Below are 27157 nucleotides of genomic sequence, written 5' to 3' on the forward strand. Positions count from 1 at the left end.
CTTTGTAAATAGTGTTAGGCATAGTATATTTGTCTTAATTTATATAGGCAAGAATATGTTGAACTAGATGTGAGTAAGCCTTCCAAATGCTGGGATTACCAGCCTAAACCACCACAACTTCAGAACTACTAGTCCGAATTGCATGCATAGTGACTGGATGCTATGGAGTATCCAAATCCAGTCAATTGGGAGAGAGCATGGGCTGCTCTGAGTTGGAGAGTCAGAAGGTTTGGTGATGCTGATGACTAGGAGAGCTAGCTTTGAATAAGCAGGACATCGAGAAGACAGCTGTAAGCCTGAGAACACAAGGGTGCATGCTGCCCCAGAGCCAGAAAAGGTGCCATCCTGGGTGTGAGTGGAGGCATCACATCAGCATTGGAGAGCCTTGGGGAACTGTCAGTGCTGAAGCTCTACATGGCACATTCTTCTGTTAGTATTTCTTAGATCTATAGTCAACCCTTTAAAAAGTAAGGCCACTTTTGCTTTAAAACAAGAAAGAGGGAAGGAAGTAAAGAGAGAAGAGATAGAGAAGGAGGTGGCGGGGGTGGGGTGGGGAGAAGGAAGGGGGACAGAAGAAAAGAAGGAGAGAGTGGAAAAACAAAGAGAGAAGACAAGGAATGGGGATTGGGGCAGAGTAGCAGAGAGGAAGAGAACAGAAGTGTGGAGAAGAGAAGAGAGTGAGATCTGTTGGCGCATTGTCTAGGGTAAGAAGACACATATCAGGCCTGGCCTTTGAAGTCCCTGTAAGAGTCAAATTTCTGAGATCAGTAATTTGCCCTGAATTAAATTATCATGTAGAAATATGATATTGCCCTAAACATACTCATAATTTCTCCTAATTTGACTTTTAAAATTCTTACAAAGACAGGAAAAAATGAAGATATGGCTGAGGGATCTTTGTTCCTTTTTTTTTTTTTAACTTTGTATTGCTTTGTTTTATGTGTACTGTGCTTGTGTATCATGTGTATACAGTGCCCAAGAGACCAAAAGAAGGCATTGGATGCCCTAGAACTAAAGTTATAGGTAGTTGTAAGCCACTATGTGGGCCCAGAATCAAACGTGGGTCCTTTAGAATAGCAGTGCTCTCAACTGCCGAGCCATCTCTCTAGCCCTGGGTAATCTAAATCCTTAATGGTTGCATAAAACCCCTTTCCTGCTCATTGTTACAGTTTGAATCTGAAACATCTCTCACGGGCTTGTGTTTTGAATGTGTGGAAAGTAGAGCACAGGTAGGGGAAATATGTTATTAGGGGCAGACTTTTGAAGATTGTATCCAGCCCATCACTCTGTGTGTCTCTCTCTTCCCCTATCCATCCTCTCTCTCCCTTTCCCTTTCTCTATCTGAGATGGGAGCTCAGTCTATAGACCACACCAGACTCGGATTTGTGGCAATCCCCTTTCCTCAGTCTCCCAAATATTAGACTTAGAGATACGAGCTACTGACCACATGTAGATTTACAATTCTTAGTAAATGTTACCGTTATGCACCCAGTAGCCTGAAGTGCATAAAACTGACTTTCTATTGTGAATTAGTGGTTATCATTAGTGTGATGCCAAGTAATGGACATCATCATAGCATGCTATGTGGTGATCCGTGACACTTTGCTCATCTCCGTTCATCTCTCATTGCCTCTATTCTTTTTCCTCCTTGGTCCCTTCCTTCTTCTTTCATGTCTGATGTTCACATCTCTATTGAAATTTAGGTTCTTCATGAGAGAACACACGTATGTCTTCTTCCCCATATTACCATTTCTTGTTCCGCATGCACTTCCCGTTGACTCCTTTCATTCACCCTATATTTCTGCTTTTCGCTTTTCTGCTGCTCTAAGAACACTGGCCTCTGGGGATAACACTCATTACCATCTTCATAAGAGAGGCTGTGGCTACTTGTACAGACCATTAATCAATACTGGACTTTTGGCTTTTTATAGGAAGCAAGCAGACGTTCACTGTCCTATCTGAGCTTCCAGGCACTCCTTCCTCCACCTTCCTCCACCTGTATGTGACTATGCATAAGCCATGTTGGGTTTCCGGTGTCAGCTGGGTTTACAGACTATGGATGGGTGACTGACAGGAATCTATGCAACCATGTGGAAGTTGTCCGTGCTGGAGTAAGACTTTCCAGTGAGGTGTTGCTTTGGAGTCACTCACACTCCTGTAAGGTATCCTTAACCCATGCTCTGTTAGTAAGCCTAAAGAAGCCATTGGTTCACCAAACTGGATTTTGATGGACTATTTGATCTGTTGTTTATGCCCCGTTTGGGGTGCATATACATTTATTTACATCTTCCAGAAAAAATTCATGTGACATGTGTATGATGGTTGGTTTTGTTTTTATTATTTGTTTATTATTTTTTGAGACTGGGTTTTTCTGTGTAGCCTTGGCTGTCTTGGACTCACTTTGTAAACCAGGTGGTCTTCGAACTTACAGCAATCTGCTTGCCTTTGCCTCCTGAGTGCTGGAATTAAAGGCGTGTGCCACCACGCCTGGCTGATGGTTGGTTTTAAATATCATCTTGCCACATATGACAAGCAGGGGCCATTAACCAAGGAACTGCGAATTAATAAGTTGGCCTGTGGTTGTACTGTCTTGACTGCCTTAATTGACATGGGAAGACATGTCCCAAATATGGGAAGCACCTTTTGGTAGTAGCCCAGATAAAAAGAACACAGAAAGACGATTACCTCACCTAGTGTTTCCTTGGTCTTCCCTCTTGCTACTGGATTAATTTACCTTGTTTCTGCTGATACTGATCCCCCCCTCTCGGGTTTTCGAGACAGAGTTTCTCTGTGTAGCCTTGGCTGTCCTAGAATCCTTTTGTAGACCAGGCTGGCCTCGAACTCACAGAGATCCCTCTGCCTCTGCCTCCCGAGTCCTGGGGTTAATGGTGTGCGCCACCACGCCTGGCAATACTGATTTCTTAGCTAATATTAGAAACAGCCTTTCCAGGCTCCTACTGTAGACTGGAATCATCCAGTCTTTGTCACTAGATTAGGACTACTGTTGAGGGACCTAGCCTCGGGGGCTGAGTAACTACTAGGTTCTCAGCCTCTAGATGAGAGTCAACTGTATTGCATAAACTGACTGTATACTGCTGCTACTAATCACACACACACACACACACACACACACACACACACACACACGTACTGCTTTTGTAGAGAAAGCTAACTAGTGAAACATGTTAAATCAAAATGTTGAACTGTTAGCCCTTTAAAGTTTCTATATTTTATCTCTATCACCAAAGTATTTTCTTGTGCCTTTTAAATAGCACATTCACATTTAAGATATTTATGGACTATAGTTTTTGTGTATAAATGCTTTTCTGATCATATGTATGTGTACCCTGTGTGTTCCTGGTGCCCAAGGAGGTTGGAAGAGAGTATTAGATCTCCTGGAACTGGAACTATGGAGAGCAAGTTGAGTAACAGGTCCTTTTTCTTCTTCTTTCCCCCCTTAAAAAAAGATTTACTTATTTATTATTTATACAACATTCTGCCCACATATGTGCCTGCATGCCAGAAGAGGGCACCAGATCTCATTATAGATGGTTGTGAGCTATCATGTGGGTGCTGGGAATTGAACTCAGAAGCTTTGGAAGAACCGACAGTGCTCTTAACCTCTGAGCCATCTCTCCATCCCCCACAGGTTCTTCTTGGGACTATAAATGATAGGCTCTAACACAGACTTTAAATACGCCCTGGAAACCTGGCAGCCTAGTTAGACACAATGTCTCTCATTATGGACAGGAAATGCTTCCTTTTAATCAGCTTCACTTTCTAATCCTCTCTTGTAAGATTCTGAAAGGCAAGGATTTAACATAGTGCAAGATTAAAAACCTCCCTAAAACCAGAGAGCTCACAGGCAGACAGGTGACTCAGTCCTTGGATGTGTGGATATGAGGCCATTGTTAGCCACCGTACAGATACTGGGAATCGAACCCAGGTCCTCAGCAGGAGCAACAAATGGTCCTGACTACCGAGCCATCTCTCGAGCTCCCACATTCTAATCTATCAGGATTAGATAGCTTCTTCAACAGCTATAGGTTACTTTGTAGCTATTTCCATAATGTTCTGTTAAACATTATTACCTTTACCCAAGTTTTAAAAATTCTGAGAAACAGATGTGTCCAGTGTCTCACAGCTATAAAATATTAGAGCCAGTCTGTTGTATGACATTATTTCTTGGAAAACATACACTGAAGTTTCAGTCTAGCCTGAGCTGTATGAGTTCCTATCTCTAAAACCAAAAAGCCAAACAATGAAACAAAACCACCCCCAAAATGAAAACCAAAGCAAACCAAACCAAAAACAACAACAACAACACCACACACACACACACACACACACACACACACACACACACAACCCAAATAAAAGAATCCAGATGGAGCGGCATTAAAGAGATAGATCATTAAATTCAACAAAGGGCTGAAAACCTGCATATTCTTCTCTAACTAGGAAATCTATTATAAAATTCACATTTTTCAGAACAAGAACCTAAAAGTCATTGAAACATGACAAGTGGGATTCCAGGAAGCAGTCTAAACCATGTATTTATTGGTGTGAGTTAAATATTAACTCCTTGGAAACAGAAGCTATCTCTCTAGTCAGAAATGGAAAAGTGCTATCAGTTAGCAGAACCTGTCCTCCTGGGAGCCTCCTGGATTGTGTCTGGTCCCAGATAGAGGATAAGACACTCCTGTGGCCCAGAGGCCATCCTCCTAAGTACCCACTTGGCAGGCATCCTGGAAAATGGCGACGCTGTGCGGGCTAAGTTACTTTACTCAGAGATCTCCATTGGACATGATAAAGGGAAAAAAACCCACTCAAAGCACAAGTAGTGTGCAGCTCAATGTACATTTTAAAAGATGTACTAGTGAGTATTTACACAGTGGGTCAGATTTTTTGTTCTGAGAGACTCAAAAGAAGAAAAGGCCCCTTTGAGCGGAGACTCTGCCCTTTTGTTTTCAGCGATGGCACGTAGAGACAGGTGATCCTGAAGGCATCACTTTCAAAGATGAACATTTTATAAGCAATGGAAGTTTCAGGTGTTACACTGGAGATACCACGTTACTCTGTTTCACAGCAGTTGTTGACAATTATTTTAGAGTCCTTTACCTGTCATTGGTAGAAGGTAAGTCTGAAGCAAGCTGTTGTTGCAAACATCCCCCGTCCCCTTTGTGAATCACAGAGAACGAATGTCTATTGTCAAAGAACTGACATCAAAAGAAAAAGCAAAGAATCCAGCCATCCACTCAGGCTAGCTGCACAGTTAATATTTTCACATTAAGACTGGACAAATGAATATGATTAGTGTTAAAGGTTATCGAGCTCCCTGAAAGAGCAGCTATGAACTGTTCTGGCAGTAAAAGCTGTGCTAGATCACACATCTGATCAATTTATTTCTAACTCTTTTACACTGAAAAAAACCACTATTATAATTAATGATTATAATAAAAAAGCATTGCAGGCTTATTATTTTTCAGACTGATATTGTCACAGAAGGCTTTTTGTTTTGTTTTGTTTTTTTGAGACAGGGTTTCTCTGTGTAGCTTTGGCTGTCCTGGACTCATTTTGTAGACCAGGGTGGTCTTGAAACTCACAGAGATCCGCCTCCCTCTGACTCCCCGAGGACTGGGATTACAGGTGTGCGCCTGGCTCTATGAAAGGTTTTTGTTTTTGTTTGTTTTCTTTTTCTTTTTTATTTCTTATTTTATTTTTTAAAAAGAGATTTATTTATTTGTTACATATACAGCGTTCTGCTTGCATGTACACCTGCTCACCAGAAGAGGGCATTAAATCTCTTTATAGATGGTCGTGAGCCACTATGTGGTTGCTGGGAATTGAACTCAGGACTTCTGGAAGAGCAGCCAGTGCTCTTAACCTCTGAGCCATCTCTCCAGCCCTTGTTTTCTTTTTATAAGACAAAGTTTAATGAGAACTGGTTAGTGGGTATATATAATCCACAGTGCTAGTCATATGGAACTTTCATAGACTATAGAACAGCACACAGTGAAAAACATGTTACATGTTGTCATCATCTGATTCATCTTCTTCCTTCTTCCTTGGCATATTTCTCTGTTTCCCCCTTATGTCTTTTGGATCAATTTTATGTCTTCCTCTAGGTAATTCACCAGCCCAGCTGAGCTCTGGTCCAAATGCTTTATCCTTAACTTCATCATCTATTATGTAAGGTACTTTTGCAGCTTCTTCTCCTACATCATGGCAACTCAGTCATTTCTTTCATCTGAAGCTTTTCTATTTTCTGTCTTTGCAGCTCACCTGGCTTTGCCAATGGCACAGCCCCAATAACCGTATGATACTCCTGATGGGCCAATCACATAGAGCTTCGCATTGTCATTGGCAATGTAAGACCCTAACATGAAACTGCAGGCACAAGGTCGAACAGCACTGTAGAGAGCGTAAGCATATGCATGCATGGCCACTCTGACTGCAAGATGTTTTAGCGGGACGTTATAGCCAAAGTTAGACCTGAAATTGGGGGCTTCTTTTCTTGCTATGTCTGCTAATAAACGGGCATCTGCCAACAAACCTGTGATAGCCATTCCAACATGTCGGTCAATGTTAGAAAGCCATTTATTGGCGCTTTCTTCATAAAGCTTAGAAAAGACTAGCTTAAAATTTTTTTTCTAAAGTGGCTGTACTAGTTTGCATTCCCACCAGCAATGAAGGAGTGTTCCTCTCTCTCCACCTCCTTGCCATCATGTGGTGTTGCTTGAATTTTTGATCTTAGCCATTCTGATGGGTGTAAGATGGAATCTCAGAGTTGTTTTGATTTGCATTTCCCTGATGACTAAGGAGGTTGAGCATTTCTTTAAGTGTTTCTCAGCCATTTGATATTCCTCTGTTGAGAATTCTCTGTTTAGTTCCAAGGAGAGTGGGCTATGACTTTCACACATACTCTGGTGCCTCATATTTGACCACGACCCCTGGATGGGGAGACCCGGTGGCACTCAGAGGAAGGATAGCAGGCTACCAAGAAGAGACTTGATACCCTATGAGCATATAAAGGGGGAGGAAGTCCCCCTGAGTCACAGTCATAGGGGAGGGGAGTAAGGGGAAAATGGGAGGGAGGAATGGGAGGATACGAGGGATGGGGTAACCATTGAGATGTAATATGAATAAATTAATAAAAAATTCAAAAAAAATTTTTTTGAAATTAATCCATTCATTTTACATCTCAATAGTTATCACAACCCTTGTATCCTCCCATTCTTCCCTCCCTCCCACTTTCCCCCTACTCTCTGCCCCTATGACTGTGACTGAGGGTGGCCTCCTCCCCCTGTATATGCTCAGAGGGTATCAAGTCTCTTCTTGGTAGCCTGCTATCCTTCCTCTGAGTGCCACTAGGCTTCCCTACCCAGGGGACATGGTCAAATATGGGGCACCAGGGTTTGTGTGAAAGTCAGTTCCCACTCTTTGCTCAACTGTGGAGAATGTCCTGACCATTGGCTAGATCTGGGTCAGGGTTCGATGTTTACTGCATGTATATTCCTTGGCTGGTGGAAAAGACTAGCTTTTCTACCCCAAACACAACTCCATATCTATATCTGATCCCAATAGCCATACTACTGTCTTCCACAGCCTTCATGGCATATCCAACTCGAAAAATTCTTCTATCAGCAGAGAACGTAGTGGCTGATAGGTCATACCTGGTGCTAATGGAGCTCATGGTGCTGACCTGGGAAGCCGCACAGGGATTCCAGGCCTGAAGTGCCACTCCTCTGTTGCACAGCAGTAACCTACAGAAGGTTTTAATACCTTTCAGATGGCGTATAACATAAATTATATCCTGACAAGAATGGTTATTCTTTTAAGCAAGGCTCATGCTTTTTTTTTTTTTTTTAAAGAAAGATACTGACACTGGATACCCCTCCCCAAACCTCCCTGAAAGCCTGTGAGATAGTTCAGTGGGCAAAGGCATTGCTGCCAGGAACATTAACATTGCAGTCAATCCTAAAACTCCATGGTGGAAGGGGAACACAGAATCCCGAAAGTGTTAGCATTTAAGCAGCTTCATAAAACTGCCTCCAGGTTGCTTAGCAACCTCTGATGTCATCACCTGCCACTGCCACCTGCAGCCTAGGATAAAAAGGACTAACCCACCATCTGCCATGCCATGCCCTGTTCTCTTACTTTGTCTCTTCTCTCTTATTCCTGCACTCTCTTACTCTGCCTCTATCTCTCTCCGTCTCTGTTCCCTTGCGGTGCCCCTCCCTCCCCCACTTCCTTCTCTCCCAAGCTTCTGCAATACATCTCTCCGAATTCCTGTCTGCTGTGTGTTGCTATCACATTTTGTTTTGTTTTGTTTTTTTGTTTTTGTTTTTTGAGGCAGGGCTTCTCTGTGATAGCCTTGGCTGTCCTATACTTGCTTTGTAGACCAGGCTGGCCTTGAACTCACAGAAATCCACCTGCCTCTGCGTCCTGAGTGCTGGGATTAAAGGTGTGCACTGCTGCGACCACCACTCAGCTTGCTATTTCATTTTTAATACTATCAGAAAGTTGTTCTTTGACCGCTCTCTTGTGTACTTCCTCATTGCCATGAGTACATATAATATTTAATATGTAGGATTTTTTAAATTGAAAGAATCTTTCCATGTGGACATTTTGTGTTCTTTGAAGCATAGATTTTTTTTTTTTTTTTTTTACTATTGTCTTTTTAAAGTTCGGTTCTACATGTTCACCACTGCTATTATTTTCACAAAGGGCCAGGCTACCACTTTCCCGGAAGAATCTGTCTCCTGGGCCATTGGAGCCATGATTCAGAGCAAGACGCCATCTAAATAAGGACTGCTGCTGTTCCTGGCTGGGGAGGAGAACCTGCTCTAAAAGGCAGGTTCCTTTCCTGCCTTTCAAGGCTAGAAATAAAGTTGCCATAACTTAGACATAACTCAGAGGCAGGAAACTGAACTTAACACACAGTTAGTTAGAAGAGGGCATGCTTCCGGGCCCCAGCTCTGAGTTTCAGTTTTGGTAAATACTATGCATACAGAACCGGTATCCAGAAAACTTATGGGTACACCATTGCTCCCAGTACTAAAGGGACCCGGGTAAGACAACTGCTGTGAGACGGAGGCCAGCTTTGACAACACGGTGAATATCAGGACAGTCAGAGCTATATCGCAAGACCTTTTCGCTCACTGGACCTTCCAACAGCCAGTCATAGTTGTGAGAGGGGCTCATAGGGCCCCACCCTCTCCTTTCTGAACTATGAACTTCTTGATTCTGGGGCATGAAACTCTCCTATCTTCAGGTGTGTGCCAACCAGGCTCCATCATCACACAGATGACCCAGCTTACACTTAGTGGGTCACAAAACAAACAAAAAAAGACATGAACAAACATGGGAAAAGAGCTGTAGGGAGGGGTATTGGCAGGGATGGAAAGGAGATAAAAGAGGGTAGAGAGATGAAAGCAATCAAAACACATTATATGCATGTGGGAAACTGTAAAAGAAAAAAATTTAACTAATAAAAAAGTGAAGAATGACTGAGCGCAGACAATGGGTATGAGCTATGAAAGATACAAGACTGTTTCTCTGTGTTTCTTTTATAACTTTTTATTTAATTTTATGTGTATTGTTGTGACTGTACAATATACCCCGGAACTGGAGCTACAGACAGTTGTGAGCTGCCATGTGGGCGCTGGGAATTGAACCCGGATCCTCAGGAAGAGCAGCCAGTGCTCTTAACCACTGAGCTATCTCCCAGCCCCTGTTTCTGTATTTCTAACTCTGTAGTGGACTGTTTTATGTTGATCTACAGTTCATAACTACATTATGCTTTTGTCCTATAGATTAGAATTGATTATTTTTCCCTTGAAGAATAAATGCTTGAAAATTTACTTCAATTAATTGATTCAGGCCATATTTTGTTTCACAAAAAATCCTACCTATTTAGCAGTGAAACATACTAAAAAACAAACAGCAACAATGCAGCAGCCAGGGGAAGAGGAAAAGACAGTGCAGTATACACGGTGGGAATCTTGTGCCGATTCAGGTCCCTGCTCTCCTCAAGTCTAAATAGAGTTAGAAAATGTGGTACATTTTTCTCATGAAACAAAAATGATTGAAAATCGTTTCACTATACTATCACATTAAAATATAGACATATTTAGCAATAGTGCATAAGATCAGAAGGATCGTTCATTTGTTTTCCTTTTGCTGAATAACTGAGAAAAGCATGGAGTAGACAGAATATTACGTGAGATTAAGTTACCAGAATTTTCTTTCCTGCCTTTGAGACAAGATCTCCATGTATAGCCGTGGCTGGCCTAAAACTCATCATGTAATCCAGGCTCTTTTCAAACTTGAAGTTATTCTTCTGCTTCCGCCTCCTTAGTTCTGGGACCACAGATGTTTGCTGCTACCCCAAGCTTTACTTCTCTTGGGGTTAAAATATTACATTTGCTTTTTTTATTTATATGTGTGTGCTTGTACACATGTATTATATATGTATGTGTCCATGCCTGGGTCGGTCCGTGTCCAGGTCCGTGTGTCCTCATGACTCTGTGTGTGTGTGTTGTTTGTATTCTCACAGGTAATTATGCACATGTTGAGATCTGAGATATCTGCTTTCTCCTTTCACCATGTTCCTGAAACTGAAGTCGCACCAGCCTTTCTTTCAGTTTTTCATTTATATCATCACACACTTTGCTCCATTAAATAAGTCACTATGGAAAGCATGCCTAGTTAGTTTGTGAGAGAGCTATAAAAAATTGAATAGTACAAAGCAGTTATTTTATTATTGTTGGGTCTAGGGTCTCAGAGTAATAACAAATTCATAAACATAAATCTTAAGGCTATATATGTGGGACCATGAAATAAGTAAAACAAATTAAGTTCTTCTTTGAATAACTCCCTTAAAAAAACAACAATGAGAACTGCATACGTTAGAAAGCAACTGATAGAGTAACCCAACCCACAGGATGCTTTCCTGTGGCCCTGTTCCAGTAGGAAACACTTCATCAGGACTCAAAGAAGAGCGCAACTGTGAAGCATGCGACCCACGTGGCATAAAGACTTTAGAAGGCCACAGACTGAGAGCAGGAAGCTGTCTCTGCCACAGGAGCCCTGAGGACAGGCACCCATGGGGCAGAAGAAAAGTTTGTCTGAGATGAAAAAAAATCACCTTCACTTCTCTCAATAGTTTATGCACGCAAAATCAGTACTAGCCTCTTTCTTATTGAGTTGAGGTGAACTGAGATTTAGCTCTGTTTTTACTTTTGTGTGTTCTCTTCAGTACACTTCAGCGTGGGTAAAGAGAAAGCGGGTCATGCTTAGTGATGATCTGGTTTTTTGTTTGTTTGTCTGTTTTGTTTTTTTAATGAATCTGACCCACTGGTAAGTGTAGTCTTCACCCTTTCTCAAGGAAACATCTCTGTAACAGATGGAGACAGCTACAGAAAGCTGCAACCAATCAAAATGCTAAGTTGTAGAGCCCTATGCCAATGGCTACACCTACAAAACACTCCTGCACCAAGGTTCAGGGAGTATCGGGGAAAGAGTAGTGGGAAGATTGTAAGATTCTGAAGACCAAGGAGTTTGCTGTGAGATTGTGTCTCCATGTAACACTTGAAGCTACATCCAGAAAGTCTCATCAACATGACCACTCAAATGGGAGCTGAAGCAAGGATGACACCAAAGAACACACCAAACTGGATAAAGAATAGCCCATGAGGCGTCAGTCCTACCTACACAAAGAACTAGAGGTGACCGAGGGAAGATGGGAGTGGGAAAGGAAGTCTTTCCCAGAAGGAATTGGTTGTACAGAGCCAAAAGGTCAGCCATAAAAACATACATACAAGCATCATTAAACACACTGAGCAGTTTACATTTTGGAATATGATTTATATGTACATTCTTACAATCATGTAATAGCAAGTTATAAAAATAGAGGCCATAAATTTGAAGGATAACAGGGAGAGGCATATAGGAGGGTTTGGGACAAGGAAAAGGAAAGGAGAAAAGTTGTAATTTTGATCTCAAAAAAAAAAGTTGTATAAAAATAAATACAATGTAGGAAAAATGTTCTTTTCTCCAACTTGGCTCCTGTGGAGGCCTGCTAGGAGCAGGACCTCTAAAAGGCAGATGTGTCTGGAAGGCAATGCTGCAAGGCCATTTTTGCTGACTAGAAGTGAGTTCCTGAGAACCAAAGAGAATATAATGCTCTTAAAATTGAAGGCATCTATGCTGGTGATGAAACTGAATTCTACTCAGGGAAGGGATGAGCCTATGTGTATAAAGCAAAGAGAAAACAGCACAGTGGCTCCTGGAGGTAAACTGAGCAAACCTAGAGTATTCTGGGGAAATATAACTTGAGCCTATGGAAACAGTGTTACATTCATGCCAAATTCCAAAGCAACTTCACGCAAAGAATCCATGTGATGTTGCACCCATCATGAATTAAACTAATGAAAAGTAATTAAATGCTGTCATTAAAAAAAAAAAGTCAGTTCTTTGCTGGTAAACAGAATTAGCTAGGAATGCCCCTCAAGTCAACCAGCACTCGGTGGGTTTGAATTTTGTTCACAGAAGTCTATGATGGGAAGTTTAATGCTTCTATCTGTCTGTCTGTCTATCTATCTATCTATCTATCTATCTATCTATCTATCTATCTATCTATGATCTATCACTAGCTATCACCAGGCAGGGACCTTATTAAAGCCAAGTCTCTCTGAAATGGTGAATAAAGAGTAGAAGCCATTAGAGTGGGGGAGGGGGGTTAAAGCAAGATTCTCAGGAAGATCTAGCTCATGATTGCGAGATAAATGAACTCACTCATTCCTTTAACTGACTGTCTTTCAAAAGTCCAATCATGTTGTATTCAGGAGGTAAGATGAGACAAGGTCAATTCCACCAGTGAGAAAAGAGCACTGACATCACCAGCTCAGTGCATGAAGGCTGAATCTGGTGTGCTTTTGAAAGGAGGATCTCTGAGCACTACACTGCCTAGCAAACACTGTGTGGCTTTGGAAGACCACTCACTCATTAACTGGATTTTGAGCAGAGATGAAAGCACAGGCTATGAGTAAACCAGAGGAATGTCTGCAGCCGCTCTTTGACCTGGCACAACACAGTCTTGACAATCAAAACAGTGAAACAAATGAAAAGTCTGTGTAGTAGAACGCTTAATTGTTCTGCTTTCTTCTTCCACCCCCAAGTCTTAAGCTACATTTTAATTAATTAATTAATTAATCCATTTATTCACTTTACATACCAATCTTACCCCCCTTCTTCCTCTCTTCCTGGTCTCACCCTTCTTCTCTCTTTTCTCTATCATTTTCTTTACAACTCCTGAGAAAAGTGGAGGCCCACCCCTACCAACCCACCCCTAGCACATCTAGACCCATCAGGACTAAGTGCATCCTCTTCCCCTGGAGCCTGTCATGGCAGCCCTGCTAGGGGGAAGTGATAGAAGAGCACCCAAAGAGTCCATGTCAAAGACATCCTCCATTTCCCTTACTAGGGGACTCAATTGAAGACCCAGCTGCCCAGTGGGTACATCTGTGTGATGCATGCATGGTCCTTGGTTGGTGCTTCAGTTTCTGCAAGCCCTCCTGGGCCCTGGTTAGTTTCTCTGTTGCTCTTCTTGTCCCTTCTGAGTCCTTTTTACTTTCTAATAAAAAGCAAGAAGGAGAAGTTGTAAACCACAAGAAGGAGAGAAAACAACCAATATGTTAACAAATGTTTGCACTGTAAAGCTCCCCAGACAGACATGTTTTTCAAGTCAACTAGGTAAGCAGAACTATGCTGTGTTATTCCCTCAAACAGTATATAAAGAGAACAGTGGTGTCAGGGAGAGCAGATCCTAAAGAGAATAATCTTTTAAAAAGCCATCTTCACTGCCTGGCTGCCTTGTCCCCCTCAGTAGTGCATTTACTTCATGGGGGTATAACACAACCAACTGAACAGCACAAGGGAAACAGCATCATTAGTTAGCACAAAGGACCAACTTTTTTTTTATTTAAACACATATTTTATTGAAAAATAAAATAATTCATATTACATCCCATTTGCTATCCCACCCTATACATCCTCCCATTCCTCCCTCCCTCCTGCTTTCACCTCATTCCCCTTCCCTGAATGCTTCCTCCTCCCCCTGAATATGATGCTAGGGTATCAAGTCTCTTCTTGGTAGTCTGCTATCCTTCCTCCGAGTGCCATCGGGGCTCCCCGTTAAGGGGACTTGGCCAAATATGAGGCACCAGAGTTCATGTGAGAGTCATTTCCCAGTCTCCACTTAACTGTGGAGAATGTTCTGTCCCTTGGCTAGATCTGGGTAAAGGCTTGACTGCATGTATTGCCCTTGGTTGGTGCCTTGGATCGAGCAGAACCCCTGGGCCCAGATCTAGCCATAATAGTGTTCTTCTTGTAGGTTTCTAGGACCCTCTGGATCCATCTATTTCCCTATTTCCTATATTTTTCTCATCTAGCATCCCAATAGGATGTCAGAGGACCAACTTTTAGCTTATATTACTATACATAGTCTTTCCTCATTAGCTTAGGTTTGGTTCTTCCAAAATATCTCTATCAGCAAAGAAAGATCTGAGACATTGAAGGGAAAAATGTCCATAAAACAAGCGAGTGCTGACCTGAAAGTGAATGGATACCATGTGAAAAGTTTCAAGTAGATATTTAAAACTTATATTTTCACAGTATTCAGAACCTCAGCAATATATTAGGAAAAAAATATAAAATTTTATGTCATGAGTTGCATCCTTATTGAAGCCCAATTCATAGAATAACAGTGTTTTACATGCCTTAGGAAGAAGGACGAAGTGGACCCTGCAGGCATTGGTGGTTTAATTAGAATAGTTCTTGTTTCATAGCTAGCTACTGGGGAGAGGGGAGGTAGGTTTGAACCTGGGCAGGCTTGCTCCAGAGCCTGTGCTACCTACCACACAGCAATTACAGCCTATGCTAACCGCTATACTGCAGTTAAATGGATGCTTTATTCAAACTTTCAAAAAGCCATTCAGTCCTGATTGATTATTCAAATATTTTTTTAAATTAATTAATTAATTTTTTTATCAATTTATTCTTGTTACATCTCAATGTTTATCCCATCCCTTGTATGCTCCCATTCTTCCCTCCCCCCCCATTTCCCCATTATTCCCCTCCCCTATGACTGTTCCTGAGGGAGATTACCTCCCCCTGTATATGCTCATAGGGTATCAAGTCTCTTCTTGGCTACCTGCGGTCCTTCCTCTGAGTGCCACCAGGTCTCCCCCTCCAGGGGATATGGTCAAATGTGAGGCACCAGAGTACGTGAGAAAGTCATATTCCACTCTCCACTCAACTGTGGAGAATGTTGTGACCATTGGCTAGATCTGGGAAGGGGTTTACTGCCTGTATTGTCCTTGGCTGGTGCCTTAGTTTGAGCGGGACCCCTGGGCCCAAATCTGCCTATCATAATGTTCTACTTGTAGGTTTCTAGGACCCTCTGGATCCTTTTATTTTGCTATTCTCCCATGCGTCTCTCATTTAGAGTCCCAATAGGATGTCCTCCCCCATTTCATGTAGATATAGTATCCGCTGTCTAAAAAGCCAGTGCTTGGTAGGCAGAAGCAGGATTGCCACAAGTTAGAGGTCAGTATGGTCTACACAGTGAGTTCCAGGCCACCTATGAGTACATAGTAAGAGCCTGTCTCAAAACACACACACAAACACACACACACACACACACACACACACACACACACACACACTCATGCACACACAAAGAGAGACAGGCAGAGAGAGAGAGACAGAAACAAACAGACAGAGATACACACACAGAGACAGGCAGAGAAAGAGAGACAGAGACAGAGATAGAGACAGAGATACACACACAAAGAGACAGGCAGAGAGAGAAAGAGACAGAGACAGACAGAGATATACGCAAACAGAGACAGGCAGAGAAAGAGAGAAAGAGAGAATGGAGCCCATGCACACAAGAATGGGAGGCTGAGGCCAGTCTGGGTTATATAGTGAGATGCTGTCGCTCCAAACAAAATACAAAACAAAAAGTTTCTGGCTAGAAAGAGCCTCCATACTTTTGACCATGTCTTCCATGGGAGTGGTGGGCTTGCTGTCCTAGTAGTAGATCTCCAGGAAAAGAGCTACCCAGGAAATGGGCATGGCAGGGGTTCTGTTTGTTTTTCAGTCAATGCATTGGTCCCCGGGGGATGTGATATTTGAAGAAATAGCAGGGCTTATGTGTGTGGATGTGCATGTGCACGCGCGTGCACGCTAGGCAGGGGTGCTAGGACAGCCATGATTTATTCTCCAGCAGTCTTCTCCTCTAAGTGTGGATAAATGGAATGTGGGATTAACTATGGAATTGTTGGGATGTGAGGAATGTAAAAGCTAAAGTGAAGTAGTCTGGTAAAGCAAGAGGGGAACTGGGTTTTTACCTCAATTCGGATACACTTTGTTTCCTTCCAACTGCTTCACAGAGATGCTCATCTCAGACAACTCAACGTTCTGTTTCAGTATCTACTTAGACCTGGCCACTGAATCCCCCACTAGTAGGGTTAACAAGAGTCCATCAGAGCAGTAATTTCCTGTGAAAAAGAAATCCTAGCAGGCCCATGGCTGGGTCTGTGCAGCTGATGGATTGCTTCTTTTTTTATAGAGCCAAATCATCTTCGTAGGAATCAGCTTTCAAGTATATAAATTTCAGCTTGGAAATTATTTCTCTTGATACGGCTTTCAGCCATTCTTTTTAAAAGACATTAATTAGCTGAGTAAATCCACAAAAGAACACAAAGTGTTTCTGCAAAATAATACGATAATTTGTATTGAGAATGTGATTGAAGGCTGGAAGAAACAAAAGAAGCACAAAAAATGGTAAAGTTATAGTTATTGGAAATCTAGGATAAATCACCTTTCCTCTGTTTGATCTAATGTATCTGATTTTCATCTCGTTTTCCCTTTTCCCCTTCTTTCCACAATTTAGACAGTGTCTCCTCTGTTAATTTGTCACAAGACTGTAACTTACAGTTTAAAACCAACACTGACAGCTTACAGGAAAAAAAAAAACTACCTTCCAACTGTGAATTAAATTTCAACTTTAACAAAAAGTAGGTCTTTTCCTACTATTATGTTTTGGCTCAACATTAAAGGTGCAGGCAAGACTCTTCTTTATAGGCCAAGTGATTTTTATCTCAGATGTACTTTTTAATCATGCATTTGTGACAGAAAGAACATGCCAAGATAAATGTAAATATATTCCATTAGGCGATGAAGCAGCGCATTTGCTTCATTTTGTTGTTGTTTGACACGGAGTCTCACTATGTGGCCTGGCTGCCCTGGATCTCTCCATGTAGACAAGGCTGGAATCACCTTGGACTGAAGTTCCAGAGGGCTGTAAGCTGCCGCAAGGGTGTTAGGAACTGAGCATGAGTCTCCTGCAGGAACAGCAGACGCTCTTGACCCCTGAACCATCTCTTCAGCTCTCGGTTTGCTTCGCATTAAAGAACTGATATTTAATGTCAAGAATGAAATTTAGGCAAATTAGCAGTCAGATGGTTTCTCAAGCTGTGTGTTATGTTATGCTAAACATAACAAATTCAGTAGTGACATATTCCAATAATAAGGTGGCAGCCGAGGTAGGGCGCTATGGACAGGATAGCCGAACTGCGAGGTCACAGTTTTGATTTGGGTCTCGCTTGTCCACTGATAGCAAAGCTTGCTGGAGTCTCTGCCTCTGTTCTTTGTCTCTCCTGTTCAGCGGTAGAATCCTCACAGGGCTCGTGTGTGTACACTGAATTCCACAGTGCACAAATGAATGGCTTACTATGAGCGCTAAAGATGTGGTAGTTGAATCAGTGTCCACATATCTCTAAGATATTTCCTGAGTCACATAAAAAGACACCGAGTGACATTTTAGGTGAAACGGTTTATCAGAATGGAAATGGAAAAAAATTTTACAATGTAGCTCTTAGGTATTTTCCAAATTCAGCAGAAAGGGCAAATGGAATACTGAAAACATTTTAAAAATTGATATTATTCCCACTTCAATCATTTCCTAGGTTCATCGTGAGGAGGAGAGATTTTTGCATAACCAGCGATGTGCTTCTTCAGCAGCCAAAGGAACAAAGAACAAATGCAAAGGGGTCCAAAGAAGATGGTGGATGGTAAACAGTGAAGCTGAGCATCAGACACTCATAGGGGACCCAGGAAGTGGCAAGCGGAGAGTCGGATGTGTGAACTCGGAGGTCTAGTGAACCATAGAATGCCCAATACAAATGGTGCCTTGATAAAGAATTTTCAGTGGTGTCAGGTGGCACTTGTGGGTGTGTTTTGGTGTGGACTTGTTTTATTTATCAGAGATAATTTTCCAGAAATGCAAGTGTTGGGTCACATACATGGTAAGAACTGTTATGGTTCATATTGAGGCTGACAAGCTTTTTTAGACCTATTCAACTCAACACTTTGCTGCCAGCAACAGAGAGGCTTCTGGGAATTTGCTCTAGTTTTATTCCTTTTAAAAAATATTTTTAATTTTACATTTATATTTATGAATCATTTTAAGTTAATTTTTATATAAGCTATGTGTTATATCGAAATTTATTTGAAAAATAAGTTTGGATATTGGATATTCAATAGTTTAAGAAACACACTGTGGTATTACTGTTACCATGACACTTGGGTTTTGGGATGGGAAGAAAGGCTTTATTTTATCTTACAACTCCCAGGTCACAATCCCTCACTGAGGGAAGTCAGAGCAGGAACTCAGAGTAGGGATCTGGAGGCAGGAACTGAAGCAGAGGCCATGGAGGAACTCTGATTATTAGTAGGCTTGTTCTTCATGGCTTGCTCAGTCTTCTTCCTTCCTTCCTTGTTTCTTTGTTCTTTCCTTTCTTTTTTCTTTCTTTCTTTCCTTCCTTCTTCTTCTTTTTTTTTTTTTTTTTTCCCTGGATCTCACTGTGATTCTCCTGCCTCTGCCTTCCAAGTGCTAGGATTAAAAGCATGCATCACCATGCCTGGTTGTTTTTTCTTTCTCAAATGCATTATAAACATTTTTGAGATAATAATATTGCATCAGCTGCTCCTTCCCTTTACCACCTCCAAATCCTCTAATATAAGCTCCTTGCTCTATCTCAAGTTCGTGCTGTCTTGTTTTCCCTAATTGTCACATTTACATAATGTAGGTACTCCTGGATATATAAATACAACCTGATCAGTCTGTATAATATTGCTTGCCTGTATGCTTCCAGGGTTCACCATTTGATATTGGACACACACTGGTGTGGTCTTCCCTGGAGAAGACTGCATTTCCTACTCTTGGTACTCCTCAGCGGGCTGAAGTTCCTTGTGTAGTGTTGAGGTTTTGTGAGTCCCTGGCATCCATCTTAGCGTGTCTATTTGTGTCATCTTCATTCAGATCCTGTTTAGGCAGCCCGTGCTGATGCATGATGAAATGAGTTGGGTTTTTTTGTTGTTTGTTTGTTTTTTGGTTTTTCAAGACATGGTTTCTTTATGTAGCTTAGCTGTCCTGGATGCTTTGGTAGACCCAATTGGCCTTGAACTCACAGAGATCCATCTGCCTCTGCTTCCCTGAGTGTTGGGATTACCGGTGTGAGCCATCCTTTTGGCTCTAATGAGACTTTATTGGGGAAGCTTCTGACATTTCTTGGGGACACACTCTCACAGGACATTTTCTGACCCTCTGGCTTTTATGCTTTTTCTGCCCCCTCTTCCCAAATGATCTCTGAGCCTTAAGTGTGGGAGCTATTTTGTAGATGTAGCCATGGGACTAGGATCCACAGCTCTGCAACTTGATTGTTGTGGTTTTTAAAAATACAGTTTCCATCTACAGCACATAGAAGTTCCTTTTAGTGCAGTTTAAAGACTAAGATTATTCATTCAGCTAGACCCTGGAGAAAGAAGTGCAAGATCTGGCTGAGTAAGAGGTTAGAAGTCACACTTGCATTTTACTAAAGAAGAGGAGGAGGAGGAGATGAGAAAAAAGAAGAGGAAGAAGAAGGCTGCTTAGTCTGTAAATGTACCTGATGCCAATCCTGATGATTCTGGTAGCCATATAGTGGGAGGAGAGAACTGAATCTTAAAAGCTGTCCTTTGATTTCTACACACACACACACACACACACACACACACACACACACACACACACACGAGAGAGAGAGAGAGAGACAGAGAGAGAGAGAGAGAGAGACAGAGAGAGAGAGAGACAGAGAGAGAGACAGAGAGAGAGAGAGAGAGAGAGAGAGAGAGAGAGAGAGAGAGAGAGAAGACACACACACACACACACACACACACACAGAGAATAAAGCAATAAAATTTAAAAGCATTTATGAATAGTTTATGCAAATATGTTTCTGGAATAAGACTTTATTTCTGTATTGATTTTTGCTTTCACTACTACTATGGTCTTGGTAAATGCAAGTTGATATTAAGCCTTAAAATGGAGTAGTATGATTTTTTTAAAAAATTATATTATTTTAAAATGGTTTAGAGTCTTCTATTTATTTTTGGTTTTAGATTTTAGAGCTGGCATTTCTTTTTGTTGTTGTTGTTTTTATTTGCTTTTTTTTTTTTTCTTAGACGGCGTTTCTCTGTGTAGCCTTGGCTGTCCTGGACTTGCTTGGTAGACTAGGCTAGCCTTGAACTCACAGAGATCTGCCTGCCTCTGCCTCTATGAGTGCTGGGATTACAGGTGTGCACCCCATGCCTGGCATGGGTTTTCAAAATGCATAAAAACTCTTTATTTGGTTGGACACAGGGGCGCAATCCTGTTAGTCATCCAAGCACCTGTGAGGTCAAAGCGGAGGATGCTGTATTTATGAGATCAGCCTGAGCATCCTAGCAAGTCCTGAGCCTGCTTGGGCAACAATGCTTATTTATATTCTTCGGTTATGGGCTCAACTGTGTTGCCTAGGCTGGCATCAGTCTCTCAGAGTTCAAATGGTCTGCAGACCTCATACTTCATTCCCCCAAGTGCTGAGGTTCACCTTAAATTCCTGACCTTTCTGCCTCCATCTCCAAATGGTGAGTAGCGTAAATGTTTCTGAACTGTCACTCCTCTGGCCTCAGCCTCCCAGTACTCGATAAGAATTTAAGGTCTGGCCTCTCTGGCCCCCTCATTCTTGTTCTCTTATTGACACTGAGCTCTTTAGAAATTTGATGGGTAATGCACTGAATCTGTGAACCAATTCAGGAGATGTTGCCATTTTACATGTACTGTCTTTAAGCCTGTGAACATAGATGTCTCCCATATATTCATGCCTTTAGATTTTCTTTCAATCAGATTGTGTAATTTTCAAAATTATGTCATTTATGTGTCTATTTTTAAATTTATTCCTAAATGTTATACTCTTTTTGATGAGCATATTTTTTTACTCCATATAAGAGTACAACTGATTTTTTTGTACATTATGTTTGAATCTTGCAACTTAGTTTGCTAAATTTACAGCATGAGTTCAATAATTTTTAAAGAGTAGCTTATTTATTCTTTGCCAATTTCAAACAAGTATAAAATGTATCTTGACCATAATCTTCTTCAAACTTCCCTGGCCATCCTTCAACATATACCCTTCCCACTTTCATGCCTTCTCTTCCTTCTTTCCTCCCTCCCTTCCTTCCTTCCTTCCTTCCTTCCTTTTTTAAAATAAACATTGACTCCGATTAGTGCTGCCCCATGTGTGAGAATGTGGGGTTAAACATAGGCAACATTCTAGGGGCCACATTTCTCAAGAAAAATGACTCAATAGCTATTTTTGTAGATTTAATATTTATTTATTTATTTTTGAGACAGAGTCTTGTGCATGCCAGGCTGAATTCTAAATCCACATGTAGCCAAGAATGACTCTGTCCTTTTGATCTTCCTGATTCCAACTCTTGACAGATTCACGCGTGCTGGATAAGCATTCTTTTCAACTAAGCTCCATCCAATCCTCCATTTTAAAAATTGTTCTCTCCCTTTCTTTATATCTGTTTATATACATTTTGACACAGATGCTATGTCTTCCAGGTTGGCTTGAACTCTTATGTGGCCAAGGCTGGTCCCTTGGCCTGGTGCCTCAAATTCTTGAACCCTCTGTCTATACTTCTCAAAGGCTAGGATTGCAAGCATGTGCCAGCATTCCTGGGTTTATTTTTATTATTATTTTAAAATTCGTGCGTGTGTGTGTGTATGTGTGTATGTATGTATGTGTGTGTGTGTATACATGTACATGTGTGTAATGGCACCTGTGTGGAGGAGAGAGGATTCTCTCCTTTGATTCTCTTCTTTCCCTGTGTGTTCTGAGGTTTGAACTCAGGTCATCAGACTTGAGAATCAAGTACTTTCATTTGCTGAGCCATATCTGTGGCTCTTTGTAGATTCCATAAGAGGAGTTTTCAGCCAGGCACAGTAATGTATGTCTGTAATCCTAGCACTTGGGAGGCAGAGGTAGTGTGCTGAAGCAGTTTCGGGCAGCCTGGTCTACACAGAGAGTTCCAGCCCAGCTAGGGCTACACAGAGAGACACGTCCTCAAAAACAAAACTGTTTTGTGTAGTTTTCGTATGGAAGATCATATCATCTTTGAATAAAGACGGCTTTATTTTTTTCTTTTTTCTTTCAACCTAGGTATCTTTTCCTTCTTTTTATTGTCTGTTGGCCTTGGTTAGAACTTGTAGCAGAGTGTTGATTAGAAATGACAAGAGCGAACTGCCTTTTCTTTCCGCTCTTAGTGGAGAAGGTATTCAGTTTTTCGCATTAAGTGTGATGTTAACTGTAGGTGTTTTGTTTGATGGTACATGATCTTTATTTATCAGGTAAAGTTCCCTTCTCTGTTTAGTTTGTTGAGTGTTTTAACAGTGAAAGGAAGATGGATTTTGTCAAGTCTGCTGAGCACAGTAGAGCATGCATGCATTTTCTCTTTTTTGTTTCTGTTGGCCCTAGTGCATTATGCTGATAGACTCTGATATGTTGAAACAGACAGTTTATAACAAAGTGATTTCTCTCTTCAGTTCCTCCCACAAGAGATTCCCACAGTATCTGTTTCCCCATTTCTGAATTTGTGAGTCTGTGTCATGGCAAGGAGCATGCTGAGCTAATGAATTTAAGATTAGAAAAGGTTTCTTTTTGCTCATGGTTTTGGAGATCTGAATTGCCTCACTGCTTTGAGACACTTGTGAGCATTGTGGCTGGGGCATGAGCCTGTGGCAGAGCACAGCTGCTGCTCCGAGCAGCCAAGTGGCATACATCTATGCTGTCAGTACTCAAGAGGCTGAGAAGGGTGATTGTGTGTTTGTGACAGGCCTGAGCTACAGTGAGACTCAGTCTACAACAAAACAGCATCAGTAGTAAACGCAGAAATGAATGAACAAACAGGACAATTGCTCACTTCACCTGCCAGTTACAAGAATAAAAATACTGGCTAGGGTCCCGCACGTGCCTTCCAAGGCATGTCCTGTGATTTACGGACATCCCAGAGACACTTTCTTTTCAAAGTGTACGAGTTCCCAGAATTCTACCCTGTACGACATTGGTTTCCACTTTTCCTGATGCAGCGTTCCTTTTCGTTCCTCATGTTGTGGCAGATCCCTCCCCCACCCCCGACTATAACATTATTTGTTGCTGCTTCATAACTGTAATTTTGCTGCTGTTATAAATTACAATGTAAATATTTTGGGAGATAAAGGTTTGCCAAAGGGGTTGTGACCCACAGGTTGAGAACCACAGCTGTAGATCATATTGAGACTCTATCTAAAAATTAAATAAAGTAAAATGATGATGATAACAGTAATAATAAATAAATAATCCCTAAGTAAACAAACAAATAAATAAATAACAACATGTTTTACATGTTAGGAACATTTTTATAGTACTATATTAAGAACGCATTGGTAGAGGAAGAAAAATTTAACAGAAAGAGTGAGTAAGGTCTGACCTGATCTTTGTGAAAGAACAAATTATATGTGGGTGTAGTTAAATATGTGCAAAGTTGTATGTGATTCTTCTTTAAGTGTGTCATGTTGACTTTGGGTTGTCTGTGTAGTTCAGTAGTGAAACATTGTCTGCCATTCAAAAGACCTTGGATTTGAACCCAACACTGAAACATAGGTTTAAATTTATATTTAATTAAAAGCTGAGATGCCAATGAACTTGTAATGTGTATATTTTTTTTAAGTAAACAAGTAAGGTAAATTAATTCTTTAATTATTGTCTTGAAATGCTACATTCTGCCACATACTGTACATCTGAGTTAATTTTCACCAATATGGGTATTTTTCACATGGATTTTAAAGAGGGAGTTAAGATCTGGCTCCATTTTTGGATTTTGACATTTCAAATGTATATTATTATTGTGTCATTTGCCTCTGGCCTGGAACTCAATATATAGATTAGGCTTGTTTCAAATTTAAAGAGATCTACTCTAGAGAGATGGCTCAGGAGTTAAGAGCACTGGCTGCTCTTCCAGAGGACCCAGGTTCATGTCCCAGCACCCACATGGCAGCTCCCAATTGTCTGTAACTCCTGTTCCAGGAGATCTGACACCTTTACACAGACATACAGGCAGTTAACATTAAAATAAATAAAAAAATAAAGAGATCTACTGTCCTCTGCCTCCTGAGTTATGGGCATGTGTCACATGGCCAGCTATTGATATCAATTTTTATTTTTATCATTTTAAATTAATTAATCAGTTAATTAATTAACTTTACATCTTAATCATAGCCCCTGCTTCCTCTCATCCAGGTCCTAGCCCCTCCCTCTTCCCTCTTTCTCCTCTCCCCTACTCCTCAGAAAAGGGGAACCCCTTCTACCAACCCACCCTAGCACATAAGGTCACATCATGACTGAGTACATCCTTTTCCTTGGTGGTCTGACAAGGCATCCCTACCAGGGAGAAGTGTTCAAAAAGCATGCAACAGAGTCCTTGTCAGAAACAGCCCCATTCCTTTTACTAAGGGACCCAAATGAAGACCAAGCTGCCCATCAGGCACATATGTATAGGGGGCCTAGGTCCAGTCCATGCATGGTCTTTTGTTGGTGCTTCAGTCTCGGCAAGCTCCCCTGAGCCCAGGTTAGTTGGCTCTGTTGGTCTTCTTGTTGAGTTCCTGTCTCCTCGAGGTCCTTCTATCCTTCCATTCACTCTTCCACAAGACTTGCTGTGCTCTGCCCAGTGTTTGGCTGTGGATCTCAACATCTATTTCAACCCAATGCCGGGTGAAGCCTCTCAGAAGACAGATAAGATAGGCTCCTGTATGCAAGTGTAACAGTGCCCTTACTAGTGTCAGGGGTTGACTCTTTCTCCCTTGGTGTGAGTCTCTGGTTCGGCCAGGCATTGGTTGGCTATTCCCTCAATCTCTGCTCTATTTTTATCCCTGTATATCTTGTAGGCAGGGTAAGTTTTGGGTCAAAGGTTTTGTCAGTAGTTTGGAGTTTCCCTCCCTCCAATAGTAGTCCTGTCTGGTTAGAGGGTGGCCTCTTCAGTCTCTATGACCCTATGCTACTAGGGGTCTCATCTAGAGTCATCCACATAACCTCTCAGATAGCTACTCCATTGTAGTCTCTAGGTTTCCTCAGAGATGCACGGGCCATGGTTTCTCTTATCTCTGCAATCCCTCTGTCCTCCCCCCTCCCATGGTCTCCCACATCTGATACCTACCCTCATTTCCTTCATCACTCCCTCTCCTATCCTGTTTTCTCTCTTCAACCATATCCTTATCTATTCTATTTCCACTTCTGAATGAGATTCAAACATCTTTCGTTGGGCTCTCCTTTTTATTTAGATTCTTTAGTTAGTTATCATGTACTATATGCCTAATATCTATTTATAAATGAGTACATACCATCTGTGTCTTCCTGGGGCCTGGTTACTTCACTCAGGATTAGCTTCTCTAGTTCCATCCATTTGCCTACAAATTGCATGAGGTCCTGGTTTTTAATGGCTGAGTAGTAGTCCATGGTGCAGGTGTACCATAGTTTATATCTTCTTCAGTTGAGGGACATCTGGGTGGTTTCCAGTTTTGGGCCATATGAATAAAGTTGCTATAAACATAGTTGAGGAAACATCCTTGTATGTGGGAGCAGCTTTTGGATATATGTCCTGGAGTGCTATAGCTATGTCTTGAGGTAGAGCTATTTTGAAATTTCTGAGAAAGCACCAGATTGATTTCCAAAGTGGTTGTGCAAATTTGCACTCCCAGCACCAATGGAGGAGTACTCCCCTTTCTCCATATCCTTTCCAGCATGTGCTGTCATGTGAGTTTTTGATCTTAGCCATTCTATCTGATGAGTGTAAGATGGAATCTCAGAGTCCTTGTGATTTACATTTATCTGATGACTAATGGCCTTGAACATTTCTTTAAGTGCTTCTCAGCCATTCGAGATTCCTCTGTTGAGAATTCTCTTTAGTACTGTACCCCATTTTTAAAATTGGATTATTTGGTGTGTTAGCGTTTAATCTGGAGTTCTTTACTTATTTTGGATGTTAGCCCTTTGTCAGATCTAGGCTCCCATTTTTTTTCTGTTGACTGTGTCCTTTGCTTTACAGAATCTTTGCAGTTTCATGAGGTCCCCATTTATTAATTGTTGATCTTAGAGCCTGAGCTGTTATTGTTCTGCTCATGAAGTTGTCTCCTGTGCCAATGAGTTCAAGCTGATTCTGACTTTCTATTCTAATAGATTAGTGACTCTGGTTTTCTGTTGAGGTCTTTGATCCACTTGGATTTGAGTTTTGCACAGGTTGATATGTGTGAATATATTTGCATTCTTCTACATGCAAACATCTAGTTAGTTGTTGAAGATGGTGCTTCTTTCCATTGTATGGTTTGGGCTGTTTTGTAAAAAATTATGTGTCTGTAGTTGTGTGGATTTTTTTCTGGGTCTTTAATTTAATTGTATTAATCAACCAGTTTGTTTTTATGACACTACCATGCAGTTTTTATTGCTATTGCTCTGTTGTACAAATTGAAGTCAAGGATAGAGCTATCTCCAGAAAGTCTTATATTGTGTAGATTGTTTTAGCTATTCTGCATTTTTTCTATATGAAGTTGAAAATTGTTCTTTCAAGGTCTGTAAATAATTGTATTGGTGTTTTAATGGTAATTGCATTGAATCTGTTGATTGCTTTTGGAAAGATGGCCATTTTTACTATGTTAATCCTACTGATCCATGAGCATGGGAGATCTTTCCAT

General features: G+C 41.3%; 1 pseudogene; it reads right to left on the reverse strand.

The window, feature by feature from the left end:
* Positions 1–6027: 6027 nt before the first annotated feature.
* Positions 6028–7696, reverse strand: LOC127194288 (proteasome subunit alpha type-3-like; annotated as a pseudogene).
* Between the last annotated feature and the right edge of the window lie 19461 nt (positions 7697–27157).

Source organism: Acomys russatus, chromosome 10 (assembly GCF_903995435.1).
Source record: "Acomys russatus chromosome 10, mAcoRus1.1, whole genome shotgun sequence".
NCBI lineage: Eukaryota > Metazoa > Chordata > Mammalia > Rodentia > Muridae > Acomys > Acomys russatus.